The sequence below is a fragment of the Elephas maximus genome, chromosome 2, assembly GCF_024166365.1.
Source record: "Elephas maximus indicus isolate mEleMax1 chromosome 2, mEleMax1 primary haplotype, whole genome shotgun sequence".
Classification (NCBI taxonomy): Eukaryota; Metazoa; Chordata; class Mammalia; order Proboscidea; family Elephantidae; genus Elephas; species Elephas maximus.
This window is the reverse complement of record NC_064820.1, coordinates 49196433-49216855: the sequence shown is the minus strand read 5'-3', so window position 1 is coordinate 49216855 and position 20423 is coordinate 49196433.

Here is a 20423-nt window from a genome sequence, read left to right as displayed (position 1 = left end):
AGTAGGGGTGTTGCATCCCACCCTAATCCTCTTTAACATAATTTAAATCTTGCCTTATTAACCACAGGCAGAGATTAGGATTTATACCACATAGGAAAATTATATCAGATTACGAAATGGAGGACCACCACACAATACTGGGAATCGTGGTCTAGCCAAGTTGACCCAAGCCAAGAAGGTCTCCCAGAATCCAGAAAGTGTGGCCAACACCCAGAGTCAGCAGGGCAGGACCATTGCCTAAATGGTCTCAGAGAATAGGGGATTATTTTCAAGCCTTGAGAGCTAATGCAATGTGTTCTGCTGACTTGTTTGGTGCTTGTTATCCCTTCTTTCCCTGCAATTTCTCCCATTTGTAATGGAAATGTCTAGTTTGTGCCTGTTCTACCACTGTACTTAAAAAAAAAAAAATTAGAAGCAGATAATTTATATTCTCGATGAAGAGGAATTTTGCCCCAGGATGGAATTTGGACTTGGAGTTGATTTAAGACTTTTGGGATGATATGATTGGGTGAATGTGTTTTACATGAATTTTCGGGGGCCAAAGGATGGAATGTCATGGATTGAACTGTGTCCCCTAAAAATGTGTATCAACTTGGCAAGGCCATGATTCCCAGTATTGTGTGGTTTTCCTGCATTTTATGATCTGATGTAGTTTTCCTATGTGTTATAAATCCTAAACCTTGGTTAATGAGGCAAGATTAGGTTAAAGAGAATTAGGGTGGGATGCAATACCCTTTCTCAGGTCACAGCCCTAATTCGATGTAAGGGGAGTTTCCCTGGGGTGTGTCCTGCAACTCCTTTTATCTTGCAAGAGATAAAAGGAGAGAGAAACAAGCAGAAAGATGGGACCTCATGCCACCAAAAAAGAAATGCTGGGAGAGAACTTGCCCTTCAGACTTGGGGTCCCTGTGCTGAGAGACTCCTAGACCGGGGAAGATTGATAACAAGGACCTTCCCCCATAGCCGACACAGAAAGAAAGACTTTCCCTGGAGCTGGTGCTCTGAATTCAGACTTCTAGCCTCCTAAACTGTGAGAGAATAAACTTCTGTTTGTTAATGGCTTCCACTTGTGGTATTTCTGTTATAGCATCACTAGATAACTAAGACAATTTCTATTGAAGTTCATTCCTTAAGCTTAAATTTTGAACCACTGAAACAGTCACTATGACAAAATGTTCTTCCACACAGTTGTTAGTTGTTGCTGTTGTGTGCTGTCCAGCCCGCTCTGACTCATAGTGACCCTATAGGACAGAGTAGAACTGCTCCATAGACTTTTCTAGGCTGTAATCTTCGTGGAAACAGATCGCCAGTTCTTTTCTCCCTCAGAGTTGCTTGTGGGTTCTAACCTTTCAGTTAGCAGCCAGGTGCTTAACGATTGAGCCACCAGCCCTCTTTATTGTTTGAAGAATGGTATCTAGTTGTTAATTTATTGTGATGGTGAAAAAAAGAGAATTTAGAAGTGGGACAAATGATCTTTATTTGGGAACTGTGAAAATTTAATCTTTACTGCACTCTGCCCTCATGAAATGCCAGGTTCCTACCAAAACAATGCAATAATCACAATAAAGACTGTTGCTGCCTCTTAGCTGTGCCATGCTATGATGGTGGAGGCTGACCCTGCCTCTGTCTTGGAATTTTCATTTTCTTCACCCCTTCCCTGTCCACTTTCTTCTTAATGCCTACTGTCCTTGAGGAAGCTTTGTGTTCTTGTTGTTTTTTGTTAATCTCTCTTACCTGTCACTGTTGAGTCCACTCCAATTCATAGTGACCCTATAGGACAGAGTAGAACTGCCCCTTAGGGTTTCCGAGGAGCACCTGGTGGATTTGAACTGTTGACCTTTTGGTTAGCAACAGTAGCTCTTAATCACTGCCACCAGGGCTTCAGTCTCTCTTAGTGGCTTCTCAGTCTCCAACAGAAGGTCTCATTGCACTCACCACTGAAAAGGGAGCTGACTCTTGCACTACTGAGTTTTAGGGCATTTTTCCCTCAAGTATAAATAATAAAATATAAATTTCATATTGTATCTTAAATTAGTGCATTGATCTATCTTCCCTGTGAATTATATTTGGAGACTGGGAATTGAGGTCTAACCACTTTCCTGTATCTTGAATGTGGGAATAACTCAGAGGAAGTTGTTTGCAGACCTTGTTGGAAAAACAAGCTCTGCTCTCTCCTCTGAGTCTGTGTTAACTATTCACTAATGGAGTTCATCTCTTTAATGGGAGCTTATTCTACTCCCTGTGTGGCATAGTTTGTGGTCGGCTGTTAACCTAAAGGTTGGAAATTTAAACCTGCCCAGCAATACCAAGGAAGAAAGACCTGGTGACCTGCTATTGTAAAGATAACAGCCAAGAAAATAATATGGAGCACAGTTCTACCCTATAACACGTGGGATAGCCATGAGTGAGAATCTACTTGGAGGCAACCAGTTCTGGTATTCTATCCCATGGGAGAGTATCTTCAGACAGATTTGTCCTCAAACTGGGCATGGAGATTTAGTGCCCGCGTTCCATCAGAGCCAGCCTAGGTCTTTCACTTCCCCCGTTTGACCCCAGAGGCTTTTTTTTACTCCTTTACCCTACCCTCCCCAGTCACAAGAAAGTAAGGATAAAAGATTTTCTTTAGTTTATTTCTCTCCAAAGCTGGAAGGTATGAGAAGTCGTCTCAGGACTTTTCTGACTCAATGGTAATGCTTGTGGGGGGTGAGAGTGAGTAAAGGAGCCCTCGTCAACTTCTCTGTTTCTTCGTTTGGCTGTCATCTTTTGAATTTATGATATAAGGTCGTGGCTTTTCCCTTGACTGGTTGTTGTTGTTGTTGAATTTTTTGACTGGTTTCATCTATTTTTTTCATCTTGTTAGGCTGTAGGGCCATGAGATTCTGTGATCTGATTATTATCTCTCACCTTTACTGGGAAGTACAATAACAATTTGATTGTAAAGGGATCCTGTATGTACTTTAAAGAGCATTAAAGAGATGGGTAGTACTTTAATATCCCTTACAAATTGTACCAAACAATTTATTTGTTGGTTTCATATAACATTGCATTGCTCTCAGGCCCTTTAGTGTCTCTGTCTCCTCAGTTGCATGGCATGGTTTATGGAGACTTCAGTTTTTACCTCGCAACTAATGATCCTGCAGAAGGGCAGTTTCCAGTTCCATTTAAGTTGATAAATTAATTCCCACAGAGTTCTGCATTAGGTCAAACAGAAGGAAATGACAACCAGTCCTCTTGATGCCTTGAGCAGCTGCACTGGAGCTAACAGGGTGATTTGCACCCAAGACTCCATCAGGAGCTGCATTATTTATTTTCCAAAGTATGTTGAACCCTTATAAAACCCTGTTTGGGAAACAAACTAGCGATCAATGGGAAGTGAAGTACAGCTGAGGGCCTGTACGACTAAGTTCAGCTTCTGGAACCTGAATTACCACAGAAACAAACCTAAGTGAAAATGGCCACGCAGACTCAGCTGGAGGGTTAAGCACCTTTAGACTGTTGACGGCACCAAACTCTCCAAAACGACCAATCAAATTCTCAGGCCAAAAAACCAGAGCTTGAACTGGTTCGAACCGGTTCAGTTATGGTCGAGGAAGAGAAACTGGAACAGGCCCGAATTTTTAGAATTTGGGTGATTTGGAAGGATAACTGGAACGGGAAAAATTACTAGTCGAAGCCCTGGAATGGGAGACTCGGAAGAGGCGTAGTGAGCCCTTTCGGGAGCCTGATGTGTGAGACTGGGTTATTGGCAGGACTGTGGAGAGCCACATACATTCAGAGGTTGGCCATCTTCCCTGAGTGGGGCACCGTTTTTTCCGACTCTGTGACAGGCGAGAGATTTGGTTGCTATGCAGTACGTATGCTGCCCTCGTTTTCTGAGAAAGATTAGGTTTCTACAAGGGCTTTGACGCGTAATTTTTCACGTTCCGGTTGTGGTTTTGGTTCACGCAAATTTTAAATATTTGGGTCTGTTCTGGTTTTGCTTCCTCGACCATGACTGAACGGGGAAGAAACTGTTCGAAGCCCTGCAAAAAACTCAAAACCAGCTCCCAACAATGAAGCTGATTCAATCAATCATAGCTGTTAGAAAATATTGGAAAACAGTATTTGCCACAAATAAAGAAGAAGAAGGAGGAGGAGAAGGAGAAAAAGAAGATGGTGAAATAAGCAGAAGGAAAACAAGAAAATTATTAAATTCTTTTTGCACACTGAAGGCCCTGGGCAGAAAACCAGCTGCCTAGAGTTAGCAAGTGTTAAAAAAGTGATGGCAAAATACTTTATAACCAATTTTAGGGAGAAATGGGAGTGTTTGTTGTGGAAGAATCAAGAAAGAGATTTTATGACTGGACCTGGACTGTAAAAAGAAGGTGACAAAGAAAATCCAAAATTAAATCTTTTATTAAAACAGATAAAAAGCAAATCACTTCTGTGGAGTTGATTCCAACTCAAAGCTGCCCTATAGGACCGAGTAGAGCTGCCTCGTAAGTTTTCCAAGGCTGTAATTCTTTACAGAAGCAGACTGTCATATCTTTTTCCTGCAGAGAGGGAAGAAGATATGGGCTCCTAATCCTTATTAAAAGAAACAAAAACAAAAACGTTTATTAGAGAAGGTTAAATGCAGATCCAGTGCCAGGCTCAAATCCTCTGATCAGACTGGCTACAGAATTTGAGGGGCCCTGTGCAAAATGAAAATGCGGGGCCCACAGTCAAAATTTATTAAGAATTTCAAGATTGCAACAGCCAGGCTTTAAGTGTGGAACCCTTCCACTTGGGGGCCTCCGTAAATACACAGGTCACACACCCATGAAGCCAGCCCTGCTTCTGATGCCTGCACTCTGGCCCTACTCTTTACTTTCTTCAGACACCCTGGTTGTTTATTTGTACATATTGGAAGTTTCAGGGTGGTGGTTTGTATGCTGGAAATGCTTGAGATGTGGAGGTAGAGGGGAGATGCAGCACCCCCTGTTGACTGCACTAAAGCACTGCACCATCTACCCTGGGAGAAATGTAGCATCTTTCAGGATTCTTCTTGTGCTTTGTCATGGCTCTCATTGTTTGATAGCCATGTGGGCCAGTATAAACAATTCTTTTAAATGCATTCAGAGATATTGTGTGAATGGGTTATCCAAAAGGATACAAGTGAATCTGATTATTCCAAAATTGTCTTTGTTATGATCAGGGAAGGAGGTGTCACTCTTCATGCTAGTCAGATTTTATGGGGTCAGGGAGAGTCAGGACAGAAGACCAGTGTTAAACTTCTAAGTCAATTAAAAACAAACAAACAAACAACAAAAAAACCCCCACAAAGGCCGTCAAGATCTTTAAGATGTTCAGGGTTTTGATTAAGGTTTGGTTGAGGCTGAGATGAGTTAAAAGTGCCTAACTGGAATTACAACTTTTTTTTTTTTTTTTTTTAGGACCCGAGGACAGGTTTGTGATGGGCCTTCAGCCTATGGACCATAGACTTTATCCTGATGGCAGTAGGAAAGCATCGACATGTTTTAACCAAAGGATTAGCATGATCACATCTCTATTTTAGAAAGGTAATTCTGGTGAGATCAGAGTTTATGGAAAGGGAAGTTAGGAAATCAGACAATATAAGTCTCAACTTTTAAAAGAGGAAGAGGAGACCCAAGGAAAATGTAGTGATTGAATCTTGATGATGGAACTGGTGTTTGGAGATCAGGGAGAGAGGATATTTGTGGCTTAGATATTTTGTGACTTGGATCTTTATAAATACTGATGCCATTACTTGATGTAGGGAATACCAAAGGAGAAACAAATTAGCCAGTAGAATTCCTGTCTTGAGTGTAGGAGGATCTCTCTTCTACATAGTAAGACAATAACAAACCAAAATATTTATTCTTTTGACTGTCAACATTTGCAGCCACATCTATAGGGGTCCCACCCATTATAATTTTTGAAATTATGAAGTAAAACAGGGATTGTCCAATAAATTATTATTTTTTAATCTTTAAAAAAAATTTATTGTACTTTAGATGAAGGTTTACAGGTCAAACTAGTTTCTCATTAGACCGTTAGTACACATATTGTTTTATGACATTGACCAACAACCCCATGACATGTCAACACTCTCCCTTCTTGACCTTGGGTTCCCTTTTACCAGCTGCCAGGCTTAGAATTCTGTACCCATCCTCCGATATCAAACCCAATTTCGAATTTAAAAATTCTTCTAAGAAGTTTCCAGAACAAAAATTTAAAAGGTTCAAAACTGGAATAAAGCTTTTGGGTAAGATGGTCTAAAAATTCAATCCTGTAATTTCTTTTTCAAATGCGTGTGGTTGTAGAAAGAATGCGCTTTAATTTGTGATGAGTCAGTGGAAAATTTGTTTTATTATTTGCGATTTGACCTCGTTTGAAAGCAAAGTATGGCTGTTCAAACTAGGTTTTAAAAACTCACAATATCATGTAAAATTTAAGATGCAATCTACATTATCATTATTCCTTACCTGTATGTAACTAAAACCAAAAAAACCAAACCAAACCAGTCACTGTCAAGTCGATTCTGACTCATGGCGACCCTATATGTCCACAGTAGAACAGGTTTTTCAGGCTGTGACCTTTCGGAAGCAGATCACCAGACTTTTCTTTTGAGATGCCTCTGGGTGGATTCAAACTCTCAGCTTGTTGGTTAGTAGTTGAGTGCTTCACCATTTGCACCACCCAGGGACTCCGTATATGTAACTAACCCTTTACTGTTGAGTGAATTCTGATTCCCAGCGACCCTGGAAGACAGAGTAGAAGTGTCCCACAGGGTCTCCGAGGCTGGGATCTTTACGGAAGCAGACTGCCACATCTTTCTGATGCAGAGTGGCTGGCAGGCTCAAACGACTGACCTTTTGCTTAGTAGCTGAGCACTTTAACTACTGTGCTACCAGGGCTCCTTGTATTTGTAACTAGAGAGTTAAAACTGGACTCTTTCTGTATCAGTTTTGCTGAGTCCCCAAGACTGAGAATAAAATAACACATGTGAAGATTTTCCTCGTTCCAAAATGAGGTAGTCACCAAGGCAAGGCTTGGAAAGCTCACCTCCAGAAACTGGTTTTGCAGACTGTGTCTTGACTTACCACAAAGGCATAAAAGGACTGAGGTTGAATAGGCACGGAGAGGGAATTATTCGGATGAAGTTGGTTAGGTGAACGGAAATTTTCCTTTTAGATGTTTCATGCTCATTTCAAGTCAACTAAGAGGACTTGCAGGGGATCACCTCGAAAGGCATCCTTTGGAGGGAGGGGCAAGGGAATAAGCCTGATGCCAGGTTGACAACTAAAGATCACAAAAGCAGTCTGTGGTATCAGAGAGACAGAGCTTCATTTGGAAAGAACTGCACTGCCAGCAACACGGTGGCATTAAAAAGTGAGTGTTTCTCATGGAATAGGTGTAAGCCAAGTGGAGGAAGCCAGACTATTGTTCATTTAAAAGGAAGCCTGACCTAAGAAGGCTTCCTGCCAGAATAAGTCCAATCTCAATCAAAAGAGGCTGAAGGTATACCCTAGGATACGAAAGCTTGGAGGTGGTGGGTTGGGAACATCATAAGCAGCCAGCCAGAAGACAGAGTGTTCCCGCTGGGGGAATCTCCATGGAAATCTTCCAATGCTCCCTGAGGGAAAATCAGCTTTGGGTACTGCAGTCCCAGGAGCACTAATGCCAGCTAGGTCCAGGCAGTCCTAGTCAAGCAAGACCTTTTTTGAATTCAACCTCTCCTCCTTCCTCTAGCTTTCCAATCCTGGAGAGTTTAGAAATCAGAGTTCAGGAGTGAGGCGAAGGCAGTTGCTGACCGTTCCCCATTACTCCAATAGGCTTCCACGCCTGCAGCGGTCTAAACTGGGCAGAGGAGAGATATTAACTGTTAAAAAAAAATTGGGTATTTTATTATTAAACTGGATTGGACATTATAATTATTAAAACAAGACTGTTTTGGGACTAAAACTTACCAGAAAATTTGTATTATCTAAGAGTGGTTGGATGAGGTGTTGGTGGTTCAGTGGTAGAATTCTTGCTTTCCATATGGGAGATCTGGGTTCAATTCCTGGCCAGTGCATCTCGTGCACAGCAACCACCTGTCTATCAGTGGAGGCTTGCATGTTGCTATGATGCTAAACAGGTTTCAGACTAAGACAGGAAGAAAGAGCTGGTGATCTGCTTCTGAAAATCAGTCAGTGAAAACCCTATGAATCTCAAAAGTCCAACCTGCAACCGATTATGGGAATGGTGCAGGACTGGGCAGTATCGATAGTAGCATTTCATTCTGTTGTACGTGGGGTCACCATGAGTTCGGGGCTGACTCGACGGCAGCTAACAAAAACAGCAACAATAATGGTTGGAAAATTTATAGAATCTTCTTCAAGACAAAAGCTAGGAAAGAATAAATTCATTGACGGGTTTAAAAGGTGTAGAGAATGATGTGCCTTTCACTCTGGAGATGGGCTTTTCATTGTAATAGTTATTTACACACCTGCTCCTCATTGGCTCTCTTTATCTGACATTTCACATTTATGATAATAGTAAAAAATCTACTATTTGACTATTTTACACATTAATGATGTATGTCTGGTGGTAACGAATGCTGAGGTGTGAGGTGAGGATAATGCTGGCTGTTGATTCTTGGTTTGGCAGTTGTGTCCTGATGTGATTTGGAGGTTATGTAATGATGTCATTTATGTCAGTTGCGCAATGATGTCATTTGGCAATTATGTAACGACGCAGTCATCCTGCATTTTGTGATGTCATCACCCTCCATTTTTCCATAACATCGATTTTTGCATAATGACCTGTTCTTTGGAACCGAACCACATCAATAAGTGAGGAGTGGGTGTATAATTATTTTGATAAATAAAATGATCTTAAGTTTGGTTTGTTTTCTTGTTATTTTTGAAACTATAATCTTTGTCTTCGACTTTTTTCGTTGTTGTTACACTGGTATGTCTGCAAATTTCTTCCCTCTATCCTGCCACCCTCTGGTAAAATCTGCTGTCATGTCCCCCACTAGCCACAGCGGTCTATGCAGAATCACTCTTTCCTCTGAGAAGAGAAACATTGTTTTTAGAACAAGCCTAGAGTGACAAACTACTATGATGTTATAAGCTGCAACCCACTTGCATTCAAGTCTAGGTCCTGTCACTAAATGGCTTGACTTTAGAAAACCTGTCATCACTTAGATGGGGCCTTTAATAACTGCCTCACAGCATTGTCAGAAAGATAGATGAGAATGTATGGGGAACATGTGGAGTGGGGCTACACACTAAATGAATGTTGGCCATTTTATCATGAATAACCCTTGTGCTTGACTCTTCCTTTAAGTTCTCTTCCAGCAGGCTTCTCAGTCTCTAATGAAAATGATAGCAAACGTAGCTCGTGTTTCCAGACATGCCACGGCAAATCAATGACAGAAGCATACACATTTGCCATATTTTAATTAGCAGATAATTACCTGCAGGGATCTATTTGCATTAGGCATTTGGAGGAGCGGGAGAACATGAAGGGTGGTGTGCTCTGGAATGCTTTATGGAAGAGATGAGATCTGAGATGGACCTTTAAGGAAGGGCATGGCTCTCCTGTCCAGCTGGCTCTGCCAACATTTTCCTCCCAGAGTCCAGAGAAGCTTAGCACTTCTTGTGTCTCTTCAAAAATTCTGACATCAGCTGCTTCTTTTTAATGTTCTTATTCAAACTTTTATTTTAAATTTGCCAGTGTTATTTTGCCTGTTCCTCTAGGGATGGAGGAAGAATCTATCTTTGGCAAAGACTTCTCTTTTTTTTTTTTTTAAATTAACTTTTATTAAGCTTCAAGTGAACATTTACAAATCCAATCAGTCTGTCACATGTAAGTTTACATACATCTTACTCCCTTCTCCCACTTGCTCTCCCCCTATTGAGTCAGCCCTTTCAGTCTCTCGTTTCGTGCCAATTTTGCCATCTTCCCTCTCTCTCTATCTTCCCATCCCCCCTCCAGTCAAGAGTTGCCTACACACTCTCAGGTGTCCACCTGATTTAATTAGCTCACTCTTCATCAGCATCTGTCTCCCCCCTGCTGACCAGTCCCTTTCATGTCTGATGAGTTGTCTTCGGGGATGGTTCCCGTCCTGTGCCAACAGAAGGTCTGGGGAGCATTGCCGCCGGGATTCCTCTAGTCGCAGTCAGACCATCAAGTATGGTCTTTTTATGAGAATTTGGGGTCTGCATCCCACTGATCTCCTGCTCCCTCAGGAGTTCTCTGTTGTGCTCCCTGACAGGGCAGTCATCGATTGTGGCCGGGCACCAACTAGTTCTTCTGGTCTCAGGATGATGTAGGTCTCTGGTTCATGTGGCCCTTTCTGTCTCTTGGGTTCTTAGTTGTCATGTGACCTTGGTGTTCTTCATTTTCCTTTGCTCCAGGTGGGTTGAGACCAATTGATGCATCTTAGATGGCCGCTTGTTAGCATTTAAGACCCCAGACGCCACATTTCAAAGTGGGATGCAGAATGTTTTCATAATAGAATTATTTTGCCAATTGACTTAGAAGTCCCCTCAAACCATGTTCCCCAGACCCCCGCCTCTGCTCCGCTGACCTTTGAAGCATTCATTTTATCCCAGAAACCTCTTTGCAAAGACTTCTCTTTTGTGGTCCTTTTTATTACCCAAAGAAAAAGCTCACATCATCTTCCAGAATGGGTAGGCTGAGCCAATGAGGTTAGACCTCCCCTGTACAATATTATAATGTAGTTTTTCTTCTCTTGACAGATATTCTTCAGATAAAAAAATTATTATGATCTTAGGCCGGGGGAGAATTTCTTGTTTTCTTTAGGGGGAAGAGGGAGATGAGGGCATTTTTTTTACTAGGTAAATGAGAGAAGTTCAAGGGCATCCCTATGCGTGGGAGATAAACTAGTCCCGTGGACATGGCAGTAGGAGCACAAAGGGAGACAAAGGTCGTGATGGGCCTTCCTCCTTTCAGGAGGGGCACAGTTAAGGGATCTCAGAAGGTAAGTGTCTGGTATCCAGATTTCCTTCTCTGCACTATAATTTTTTTCCCATGATTTCTCCAAGCTTTCAACAATATGTTATTTAATTTTAGTGTCTAGAGTTAGCTCTGCTTTGAAGAATGGTCCAACAGAACATGGAAATTGTCGAGCAATATCATATTCACATAAAATTTGGCTGAAAATAATTAAAAAAGTGTTGCGGCAGTACCTGGACAGAGAACTGCCAGAAATTTAAGGCAAATTCAGGAGATGTGGAATGAGGGATATCCTTGCTGATGTCAGATGGATCTTGGCTAAAAGCAGAGAATACTTGAAAAATGTATACCTGTGTTTTATTGAGTACACAAAGGCATTCGACATGTAGATCATAACAAATTATGGATAACATTGCGAAGAATGGGAATTCCAGAATACTTTATTGTGCTCATGAGGAACCTGTATATAGACCAAGAAGCAGTTGTTTGAACAGAACAAGGGCTGGCTTTAGGAACATAACAGAGAAAACAAGGGGAAATACAAATACCTGTATAGCAGCAATGGTGCTAGTAAGCAGCCAAAACACTGAAGCTGAGAGAGGAGTGAAGAGATAACATTGAACAAGTTTGCTCTTTATGTGAAAAGGGGAATGAGGTTGGTGTAGGGGTCAGAAAGTCCCTGGATGGGCTTTTGGATAAAATAAAGGAATTAGAATTATTTGTAATTTTCAAGTCAGAGTCAAATTTTCAGTTCCTTTAGTTCTTCTTGTCACAGGATCATTTCCATCTTTTCTCACAAATAGCTGCAATCGGCTTCCTGAGGAACACGTGTCTGATGAAGACTTCTTGAATTTACTATCAACCATTCTTAAATGATGTGATTGTTTTCCTCAAAGTTTCCCAGTACTTCCGCATCACTGATCACTATTCACTTTGTTTTGGTCCAAATTAAAGCTAGAATAGCAATTCCCTTAAATCCTTCCTAGCTTCCAAAATATAAAATTAGCTGCAAGACACAAAAATTTATGAGTTTTTTTGCTGCATTTAACTCCCAGCATCACTTATTTTTACTACTTTGTTTTTGTGCCAGTTTTGAAGTATTTACAAGAAAGTATTGTTCATAGCTTCTGGTTGTTTTCCAGGATCTTCTGCGGCTAGATCATTTCTACTTTCATTTTCTTTTGTCCTTACTCATCTGCTCTCCACTATCAGGTTCACCATAGATATTCTCTGTGATGGTTAAGATTGTGTGTCAACTTGTCTGGGCCGTGATTCTTAGTGATTTGGCAGTTATGATGTAGTTTGGCAGTCGTATGATGCTGTGATCACTTTCGTGATGAGATTTGATCACCTCCATGATGGGCTCTGCTGTGAGTAGCCAATCAGTTGAAAGGGAGTTTCCTTGGGCCTGTGGGCTCCATGGAATGTAAGTGGACATTCTGGCAAGGTTTCTAGGCTGTTGCTCACTCTGGATCTCGCAGCTGGATTCTGTTTGTCTGGCCTCTGGTTCTTGGGACTTGAGCTAGCAGCTTACCTGCAGTCTTGCCTGCCAATCTTGGGATGCATAGATCTTCACAGCCTGTGGGCAAGAGCCCTGCTCTCTGACCTGCCAATCTTTAGTTCGCCAGCCCCTGTGGCTGCGTCAATCAGGAGAAGCCTCTATCCTGACCCACGGACTTGGGATGTCCCAACCTGTACAACTGCATGAGCCATTTCCGTGGTATAATTCTCTCTCTATATATTTATATGCTTCACTGGTTTTGCTTCTGTGGAGAACCCTGCCTAAGACACTCTCTCTAATTTCATATTTTGTGTTCCATTGCATCAAATGATGCAGTGACATCTGTTGTTGTTGTTGTTAGGTGCCCTTGAGTCAGTTCTGATTCATAGTGACCCCATGTACAACAGAAAAAAATACTGCCTAATCCTGTATCATCCTTGTAATTGCTGCTATGCTTGAGGCCATTGTTGCAGTCACTGTGTCAGCCATCTTATTGAGGGTCTTCCTTTTTTTCCCTGACACTCCATTTTACCAAGCATGATGTCCTTCCCCAGGGACTGGTCCCTCCTGATAACATGTCCAAAGTACGTGAGACAAAGGCTTGCCACCCTTACTTCCAAGAAGCATTTTGGCTGTATTTCTTCCAAGACAGATTCATTCATTCTTTTGGCAGTCCATGGTATAGTCAATATTCTTCACCAACACCATAATTCAAAGGCATCAATTCTTCCTCACTCTTCCTTATTCATTGCCCAGCTTTTGTATGCATATGAGGCAATTGAAAACACCACAGCTTAGGTCAGGTGCACCTTAATTTTGAAGGTGACATCTTTTTTTTAAACACTTTAAATAATTCTTTAGCAGCAGATTTGCCCAATGCAATGCATCATTTGATTTCTTCTTGCCTAATCCAATATGTCATTTCATTACTGCTCCTATGAATGTTGATTGTATTGATCATAGAGCCATGTAAAATGAGTTCCTTGACAACTTCAATCTTTTCTCCATTTATCATGATGTTGCTTATTGGTCCAGTTGTGAGGATTTTTGTTTTCTTTATGTTGAGATGTAACCCATATTGAAGGCTGTAGTCTTTGATCTTCATCAATCAGTGCTTCAAGTCCTCTTCACTTTTAGCAACCAAGGTTGTGTTGTCTGCATTATACAAGTTATTAATGAGTCTTCCGCCAATTCTGGTGCCCCATTCTTTTTCATATATTCCAGCTTCTTGGCTTATTTGCTCAGCATACAGATCAAATAAGTACGGTGAAGGATACAACTCTGATTCACACCTTTCCTGACTTTAAACCAAGCAGTAGTCTCTTGTTCTGTTTGAACAACTGCCTCTTGATCTATGTATAGGCTCCTCATGAGCAAAATTAAATGTTCTGGAATTCCCATTTTTCACAGTGTTATCTATAATTTGTTATGATCCACAAAGTCAAATGCCTTTACATAGTCAATAAAACACAGGGAAACATCTTTCTGGTATGCTCTGCTTTCAGCCAGGATCCATTTGACATCAGCAATGATGTGCTTGGTTCCATGTCCTCTTCTGAATTTGGCTTGAATTTCTGGCAGTTCCCTGCTGATGTACTGCTGCAGCTGCTTTTGAATGGTCTTTAGCATAATTTTACTTCCACGTAATATTAAAGATATTGTTCGATACTTTCCACATTTGGTTGGATCACCTTTCTTTGAAATAGGCATAAATATGGATCTCTTACAGTTGGCTGGCCAGGTAGCTGTCTTCCAAATTTCTTGGCATAGATGAGTGAGCACTTCCAGTGCTGCATCCATTTGTTGAAACATCTCAGTTGGTATTCTGTCAATTCCTGGAGCCTTGTTTTTCACCAATGCCTTCAGTGTAGCTTGGATTTCTTCCTTCAGTACCATCAGTTCCTGGTCATATGCTTCCTTCTGAAATGGTTGAATGTCAACCAATTCCTTTTGGTACAGTGACTGTGTATTCCTTCCATCTTCTTTTGATGCTTCCTGTGTCGTTCAGTCTTTTGCCCATAGAATCCTTCAAAATGTCAACTCAAGGCTTGGATTTTTTCTCAGTTCTTTCAGCTTGAGAAATGCCAAGCATGTTCTTCCCTTTTGGTTTTCTAACTCCAGGTCTTTGCACATGTCATTATAATACTTCTCCTTGTCTTCTTGAGCTGCCCCTTGAAATCTACTGTTCAGCTCTGTTACTTCATTATTTCTCCCAACTGCTTTAGCTACTTGACATTCAAGAGCAAGTTTCAGAGTCTCTTTTGGTCTTTTCTTTATTTCCTGTCTTTTTAATGTCCTCTTGTTTTCTTCATATACAACATCCTTGATGTCCTTCCACAGCTCGTCTAGTCTTAGGTCATTAGTGTTCAACACATTAAATTTATTTGCAATTCTACTAGAAGTGGTAAATTAAGCCAAGCTAAACCAGTCAAAATTCTTATTCTGGGAATATTAAGTGGAGATAGAAAAAAGAGTGATGTTTTCTTCAGATGGCTTGATATGTAACCTCAGAATGCTTGATGCTTCAGAGCTGCAGTGAGTTGGACATCTTTCATTTGCTATATACATGCCGTGAAAATCATCATATACATAAGGATAAAAAGAAGAGTAAAGAAGGTACCTGGAAGGGAGCACAGATGATCATACTCATACTCCATGCATGTTTTGAAGCAAAACATACTCCATGCATCTATGTCTTTGATTCGAATACCTACCTGAGTTTCAGCCATTTTCCTGTTCTTGGATTGGTGTGGGACCTTCCTATAGATCATCTGTGTTTGTTATTTGAAACTAAAAGAGACACTAATGTTGAAGACCAGACAAGTTGTGGTATGACATCAAGGACTTCATACACGAAGAAAGCAAAAAGTTATTAAAAAGACAGGAAAGAAAGAAAAGAGCAAAATATACATAAGAAGAGACTCTGAAACTTGCTTCTGAACGTAGGGTAGCTAAAGCAAACAAAAGAAATGATGAAGTAAAAGAGCTGAACAGAAGATTTCAAAGGGCAGCTCGAGAAGACAAATTATTATGATGTGTGCAAAGACCTGGAGTTAGAAAACCAAAAGGGAAGAACACACTTGTCATTTTTCTCAAGCTGAAAGAGCTGAAGAAAAAATTCGAGCCTAGAGTTGACATTTGAAGGATTCTGGGGTCACTATGAGTTGGAATCAATTCAGTGGCAATGGGTTTCATTTTTGGTTTATGGGCAAAATATTGAATGATGCAGGAAGCAACAAAAGAAGATGGAAGGGATATGGAATCACTGTATCAAAAAGAATTGGTAGATGTTCAGCCATTTCAGGAGGTAACATATGATTAAGAAGCGATGGTATTTAAGGAAGAAGTCCAAGTTGCACAGAAAGCATTGGCAGATAAAGAAGGCTCCAGGAACTGATGGAATACCAATTGAGATGTTCCAACAAATGGACGCAGCACTGGAGGTGCTCACTCATCTATGCCAAGAAACATGGAAGACAGCTACCTGTCCAGCCTGTGCCCATTTCAAAGGAAGGTGATCCAAAATTATCTGGAAATTATCAAACAGTATCATAATTATCACATGCAAGCAAAATTTTTCTGAAGATAATTAAAAAACTTGCAGCAGTACATTGACAAGGAACTGCCAGAAATTCAAGCCAGATTCAGAAAAGGATATGGAATGAGTGATATCATTGCTATGTAGATGGATCCTGGCTGAAAGCAGAGAACACCAGAAAGATGTTTACCTGTGTTTGGTCGGTAATAGTATCCGGCAGCATCTAGGTCTTCTGGTCTCAAGGTAGGTGAGGCTATGTTTTGTCTAGATGGTTAGTCCTATAGACTATTTTCCTCTTTGGTTTCCTTCTTTCTCTTTTGCTCCAGATGTGTAGACACTAATAGTTGTATCTTAGATGGCTGCTTGCAAGCTTTTAAGACCCAAGATGCTACTCACCAAACCAGGATGTAGAACATTATGAACTATGTTATACCAATTAACTGAGTTGCCCCCAGAGATAAATGTCTTTTTAACACCAAAAAGCAATGAGGAGGAAAAAGAAAAAGAAAATCTAAAATGAAAGAAAAGTTACTTCTTCACTGAGGGAAGAAGATTTTAGTAGTTTTGTTTAATGTCAACCCAAACCACTTTCTCTGAAAATTTTCTCTCTCTTAGCCACTGGGGCAAATCTCAGCATCTCTGTTTATAGTATGTCTTTTTAGGTGCAAAGTTAAAAATATAACTACTAAGACAAGATTGCTAATGGTCATGTCCAAATTCTTCAGATGCTTGATGTTTGTTTAGTGGATCTCTCACATTCTGAGAAAAGTAGGTTAAAGTTCTTGTCATGTGTCATGGACTGAAATGTGTTCCTCCAAAATATCTGCTAACTTGGCTAGGCCATGATTCCCAGTATTGTGTGGTTGTCCTCCATTTTGTGATGGATTTTCCTATATGTTCTAAATCCTAATCTCTGTGGTTAAGGAGGCAAGGCTGGATTATGTTGAAGAGGATTAGGTGGGATGTAACACCCTTGCTCAGGTCACATCCCTGATCTAATGTAAAGGGAACTTCCCTGGAGTGTGGCCTGCACTGTCTTTTATCTTACAAGAGATAAAAGGAAAAAGAAGTGGGCAGAGAGTTAGGGGACCTCATATGACCAAGAAAACAGCACCGGGAGTAGAGTGCATCTTTTGGATCTGAGGTTCCTGTGTGTGCTAAGATGCTCCCAGACCAAGGGAAGATTGATGACAAGCACCTTCCTCCAGAGCCGACAGAGAAAGAAAGCCTTGCCCTGGAGCTGATGCCCTGAATTTGGACTTGTAGCCTACTAGATTGTGAGAGAATAAATTTCTCTTTGTTAAAGCCATCCACTTGTGGTATTTCTGTTATAGCAGCTCTAGATGACTAAGACACCGTGACTGTGATATTTTGGGTCAAATAATTTATAAATTTTGATGCTGCATTGACAGTAGCATAAAACTCCATTATTATGAAAAGGAATACCTGGTATATTAAGTAGATGTCTTTTAGTCTTAAATAACAGATACAGATAATATAGGAGGGTGCTGCACAGTTCAAGGGTGGGAAGATGGCTGGACCTCAGGGAGGTATGAGAATCAAAGACTGATAGCTGCACAGAATGTGTTTTTGCTTTTTATCTGTGCTCCTTTCCACCTGTCTTCTTTACTCTTCTCATTCCTTCTCCATTAATATGAAATGTATATAATTTACATGGCTTGTACACAGCAAATAGTATCAGCAGTTGGTTCAAGCTTCCAGTTTTTAAAAAAAAAAAAAAATTTTTTTTTTTTTTTTAAGGTCTCCTTAAATCAACCCCATGTGTCAATACCAGCCCAGTGCCTTCTTGATTTAGGAATGAAACATGAAAATTATTCAGGGTGTACTGGAGAAATGAGAGTCACTGAACTCTACCAGGAGACTGGTGTTACAGCATCTGTAAAAGCTGTGTGGTGGTGGCGGTGCTGGAAGTGAAAAGTAAAGGCACATACTAGAGTGATTTCAGTGGGAAGAACAAATTTTATTAACAGCAGCATGTAATGGATGAAGAAGGAAGACCAGAAATGAATGCAAGTCATTTAGTCTGAAAGTCTAGAAGAGAGGTAAAACCAGTGATTAAGGTGAGAAAATTAGAAAAGCAAGTTGTATTTGGGAGAAAATCAATGAATATAGGTTTTAACTAGCCACATTTGAGGTGAGGATGGGGCATTCCTACATTACTGGTAGGCAGCTAGAAATAGGGAATTGAAGCCCAAATTAGAGTTCTGACCTGAAGATACAGATCTTGAAGTCTTGTGCTTAGAGTTGGTAAGTGAAACTCCCTTTATTAGTAGAAGCTGTGCATAAAAAAAAAAAAAAAAAAAAATTTTTTTTTTTTTTTGTGTGCATAGAGAGAAGCCGGGAACACAGCCTCAAGGAACAGCCTTCTTCAACAGTAGAAGTTAAGGGCCATAGAGTCGGGGGGGGGGGGGGGGGGGGAGGGGAAGAAGGTTTCAAGTACAGATTGTCAAATATCAAATATTGAAGAAATTTTAAGGAGAGTGTATCAATGTTAAAAAAAAAAAAGGGAAAGAGACACAAGATGAAATCACTATGTTTGTATGCAAGACTTAGATGCAGACATTTGACAATCTCTGCTTTTCCCAAGTATTAATCTAGATGAAGGTTGTCACTGAAGGTAGGGGAGCCTGATGCTTGTGTTACATAAAGATTAGCAGTACTGAATGTGAAATATCCACCTGGCTTGATAAGTGCTCAGTAATTGACTGCTTTTTCTTATCATTACTGTTATATATATCCAGTCTGGACACATTTACTATCTGGAAGTAGGGTAGCACTGGGTTTAGACCGTGGATTTTGGAGCCAGAGTGCATGTGTTTGCGTTCTTCCTCTAATATTTATTAGAAGTGTGACTGAAAAAGTTAACGATGATCTTGCTTCAGTTTCTACATCAGTAAACTGAGGGTGATAGACTTGCTTATACAGAATTATTGTGAAGATAAAATAATACATGTAGTGTCTGGCACACGTCAGATGCTTAATAGGTGTTAGCTAGAAATACTATCTAGTCGTTAGATAAAATTATAAGGTTGTATAGGACTCAGTGATGGGTTGGAGTTGGGTTGTACAGGCTCATAGGAGCTGATTGTGTGATCTCTTCCCAACTTGGTGCTTAGTGACGAAACATTGATAGCTCGAAATCAGCCATGTTAGGAATATTTACACCACAGACATTGGCAATGCCACAAATTAGGGCACCTCTCCCCGCTTTGCTGGAGAATTGTTTGTTAAACATTACTGGTTATGTATACCAAGAAAAAACCAAAACAAAAGCCTTTTATCTTTGACAAGTGATTATTTGGGTCCATGAATATCATAAAACAGTTAATTTTCCCTTTTCTTCACACTACCAAAAAAGGATCAGGGCTTTTCTCCCTTATTAAGTAATGCTATAGCCTGCATTTTTTTTTTTTTTTTTAATAGCCTGCATTGTGTCTAGAACTCTGGACCAGTTTGGAGGTCTGGGTCTATAGCTGCTAGCCAATTAACTTTGGGAAAATCTCTTAGTTTTCTGAGCCCAGGTTTTCTCTTTTGTAAAATGTTAAAAATAATGTCCGACTTGCCTATATCACAGATTTATGTTTAAATGAAATAATACTTATGAAAGTGCTTTCTAAAATCAAAACTCCATGTAAGTTAAAAAAAAAAAAATTTAGCACCATCTAAAGCAAAGCTAACAATGAAATCTTTTTACTTTGGAATTCTACTTTCTACTTTTTGAATACGGTACTATCACTTGGGAAACCAAAGTGAATATGATTTCCTCACAAATTAATTCATCCTTATGGAAAATTCTGGTAACATCTTTTAATGCCTACAGAGTAATCATCTAGCGATTCCTTAAAAAAAAAAATCAGTAGAGAATTGCTTTTCTAGATATCCCTACAAAGAGCTTCCTGGACTACTATGTAACAATCTATTATGTTTCAAGTTCTGCGGGCGGATTTTTTTTTTTTTTAAACTCAGCAGGCAGAAGTCAAGAGTGAATTATTTTTGTCCAGGTAATAACATGTAAAATTATCCTGAAGTTTCACAGCAAAATGTGCTCTTCCTCATGAAGTGTGATATAAACATTTCTCAGTGTTGTAAACCTGAGATTTCAGAGAAAACTGGGTGCCCTAAGTGAGGATGAGAAGATGTTAATGTTGATGAGTCCATCTGTTATCCTTTCTCCCTTGTCTTCTGGCTGAACAGGAGGGAAATTAAAAGTCTATTTCAGCAAGGAAACAAAAAAGTCACTGTCACAAAGAAGATACTGAACGCCATAAGACCCCCAAGCCCTTAGAAACATGGCATTCCATATACGAAAAAAAGGTAATGTACCAGAGTTGAGATGAAAAGAATCTATGGTTATTTTAATCATGCAGCTTCTTTGCCTTTTATTTTTTAGGGAGTTGTTTTTTTTGTTTG